We start from the raw sequence: 4012 nt of genomic DNA on the forward strand, positions 1-4012 counted from the left end.
AGCTCGCTTCCATAGTTAAATTTTTTTGTAATGTTCCCTTTTCGGGCAAAAGGTTTGTGTGTGCGTGCGTGTTTGCGCCCCTGTCTGTGTGTTCGGAAGGGAACTGTTGTTTCGTGACGTCGATCCCACGAGCTTTCGAAGCTGTGTGAAAAGGTGAATGGGGCAGTTTTTCACCGATCGGAGGAGTCCGGTTTTGTTTTTCCTCCTGCCGTCTGTCTCTTTCCGTGTCCTTGTGATGAAGATGTTCGTTACACTCTGACAACGATATGTGTGTAGTGTAATACATTCTAGGGCCACATGATTCTATGATCGGACCTACGCTCATTTGACAGATGTTACTGAGGTAAGTGTTTTGAACATGTTTCCACTTCTGTCTGCCTGTCTGTATTCGTGTTCTTGTGATGAAGATCCGTAACACTGTGACACCACTATGTGTACAGTGTTATCGTGATATGATTATCTAGGAGCTTCGCTGTATGCCAGGTGTTACTGAGGTAGGCTAAGTGTTTTGAACATGTTTGTCAAGTGTTAAGTTTGCTTCTTCGCCGTCTGTATTGGTCTTTCTCATGTGTCTACATATAATCAAGTTTTGGCGAAATGTTTTCAGATAGACCAGAAATCGCCAGACGAGGGTGGTGGTGTATGTGTGTGTGTGATTGTGTGTGCGATTGTGTGTGTGTGTGTGTGTGTGTGTGTGTGTGTGTGTGTGTGTGTGTGTGTGTGTGTGTGTGTGTGTGTGTTTGTGATTCTGTGTCTGTGTCTGTGTAATCTATTATTACAAGTCAGGAATTGGTCAAATATAAGTGTAGTCTTAAAGGACATGTCCTTCGCGAGAAAACTTGTTGTGTTCACTGTCGCAGATCTGCCCTGATTTTTGCATTGATTGCGATCCTTCCGCCACTTTCTTTCTTTCTTTATTTGGTGTTTAACGTCGTTTTCAACCGTTCAAGGTTATATCGTGACGGGGAAAGGGGGGGAGATGGGATAGAGCCACTTGTTAATTGTTTCTTGTTCACAAAAGCACTAATCCAAACTTTGCTCCAGGGGCTTGCAACGTAGTACAATATATGACCTTACTGGGAGAATGCAAGTTTCCAGTACAAAGGACTAACATTTCTTACATACTGCTTGACTAAAATCTTTTCAAACATTGACTATTATTCTATACAAGAAACACTTAACAAGGGTAAAAGGAGAAACAGAATCCGTTAGTCGCCTCTTACGACATGCTGGGGAGCATCGGGTAAATTCTTCCCCCTAACTCGCGGGGGGAATTTTACGCCACTTTGGCTCGTCCCAAAAATCAACCACATAATTGCTTTCCGTGTGAACATTTTGATTATTTTTCCAAGACAATTTTCTCGCAGGTTGACAATTATTGCGTCAGTTAAAACATTAATTCATACAAAGTTCCTACCCTGCACAAATCATCCAAGCGGCTGAATGTTAGTCAAAGTGAAGGGATGACCTGTACCATGAAAAAGTCAAGCCAGATCTGAGATGGTGAGCCGAATCGTTTATCATCTCAATTCTGTCCCGGCTTTATCTTGTGATAAGACCATCCCCCACCACCACCACCCCCCCCCCCACCCCCACTTTGAGGCATAGCCAACCAAAAATCAACGGTCTAACTGTTGCGTGTTTTGTTGTTGTTGTTGGTGTTGACTTTATTTTCAAGATTGACACCAGTCGGATGATTTTGTCTTTGACAGTAATGAATCTATACGCAACAAACTAGCAGGCGTGTGAGAAAAAGATGATACCATTGATTTCATCAATAACCCCTGTTAATGTTATAGTGCATATTCCGGGAACCTATGGCAAGTGTGTCCTTATGAAGGCACGGCGAACACCTTATATTCGTTCCAAGGCTTAAAGTACCTGTCAGACCAGCTTTGAATGTGACATAAATGGAGGATCTCTGGACTTGAAGGCCAGAACTAATGTGCACAAAAAGTTACCAACAGTGGGATGGAAATCACACGCTAATCTTAATTTCAACCAATCCGACCAAGCGTTTGGTTATCGTCCAGTTGGGTACATAGAGAATACTACATGGCTTGCTGTGTCATACCAGATTTACACGAGTTGTTTTTTTAAATATTGAACTGCGAGCGAAAGCGAGCTGTTCACTATTTGAAAAAGCAACGAGTGTAAATCTGGTACGACACAGCAAGCCATGTAGTATTCTGTTTATCCTACATACTGTACTTACGTGTATTTTACTGAAAATGTCCTGCATTCGAGGCAGCTAAATTGAAGACGCTTGTTTTGGAACCTCGATCTCTTCAAAAGCCTCGTGCAATCTATTACGTCAAAGCAAAGAAACGTCACTCTGAAAGTGTGGCGTGACATGTCAGTTCTAAAGATTCATCGAGCGCAATTTGTGTTTCTATAATGACGTTTGTCTCGGTGACTTTCTCATCATAAGCAGTGGAAAAACAGGTCCCTGCCAGACTTGCTTGACATGACCTCATTTACATGAAATACACACGTGTGATTTGAACGATTATTATCTGACGGGTGTCTCTCTCACGTATGTAGGATAATTTCTCGTACACATCAGCGCAGTAACTCAAAGGGTAAATGCGTCTTTACTACTAAAACGAAGATGCCCATTAAAATATGTCATTACTTCTGGAAATCTTGCCTGAAGGCCTTCCTTACTTGAGTCCGTGAAGTCGACTTCGCCCAGTTAATATCAAGCTAAAGAGAGGGTCCTTTTCCACAGGGACATGCGTTCTTCATTTAAGTGCATGTTTCTGACATTCTGTTCTTTTACATCTATTTCTTTCCTTCCTTCCATTCTCAAAACGGAACTGTATATATGTTACAGTTAATATGTGAAACCAGGGAATACGTGTATTAACTAAACTATTTTAGGTAATACATGCTTTTTTCCGTCAGTTAATTCATGTATTACCTAGTTAATACACGTATTCCCTGGTTTCACAGATTAACTGTAACATATATACACTAGGCCAGCCCTATTTTAACAAGGTGTGCAGCATTCTTCATTTAAGTGCATGTTTCTGACATTCTCTTCTTGTATATCCATTTCTTTCCTTCCTTCCATTCTCAAAACGGAACTGTATAATAGACTAGGCCAACCCTGTTTTGACAAGGTGTGCAGCATTCGTGACAGGGTCCAAAGACCCCAAGGAAGCGATGTCAAGGATTTCTGTCTCTTCTCAAGTAGCCCTGTCATGCTCAACAGGTCGTCATGCCAAACATGACCGATGAAGCAAAGCAACCAAAGCACAAACCGCCGAAATGCAAAGATAGAGAAAGAGAGGGGTGGGCTTTAGCGGGGAAAAAAAGGTATGATGGGAGTTGCGGTGGGGGAAGAGAGACAGGGAGAGAGGGATGGAGGGAGGGATGTAAGAAGGGAGGGTGGGAGAGAGAAGCGGAAAACGAAAGTGAGATTGAGGCGGAGGGATCGAGGGCGTTATAGGAAGAAAGAGGGAGAGAGAAGAGAGAGAGGAGGAGTATAAAAGCAGAGAGATAGACGGACAGAAAGAAAAACAGAGAGAGAATGTGTAAGCAAGATGTGAAAACATTTCACACGACCAGTGAAAATTCCAACGGGAAAATCAAATTCCGTCATCATAAGCAGAAGAATGTGGAGGAATTTCCGATTCGAGTCAGTTTCCCATCGAAAGGGAACGGAAATTCCTTCTTTCCTGATGAAACGTCAGATTCTTGAATCACCCCCACCCCCCACCCCTCTCTATCACTCTCTCTCTCTCTCTCTCTCTCTCTCTCTCTCTCTCTCTCTCTCTCTCTCTCTCTCTCTCTCTCTCTCTCTCACCTTCCCCCTCTTTCTCCCTGCAGATGTCTCTCTGTTTCTTCTTCCTTTTATCTCTCTCTTTCTCTCTGTCCCTCTCTCTCACTCACTCACTCTCTCATCTTTCTTTCTCTTCTGTGCTCTCTCCCCTGGTCGCCTACTGCGAATGATTTGCCATGCCGTATGTGATGAAGATGAAATTCATTTTCTTTTTTACTTTCCTGT

This window comes from Littorina saxatilis, linkage group LG5, assembly GCF_037325665.1.
Source record: "Littorina saxatilis isolate snail1 linkage group LG5, US_GU_Lsax_2.0, whole genome shotgun sequence".
Taxonomy (NCBI): Eukaryota; Metazoa; Mollusca; class Gastropoda; order Littorinimorpha; family Littorinidae; genus Littorina; species Littorina saxatilis.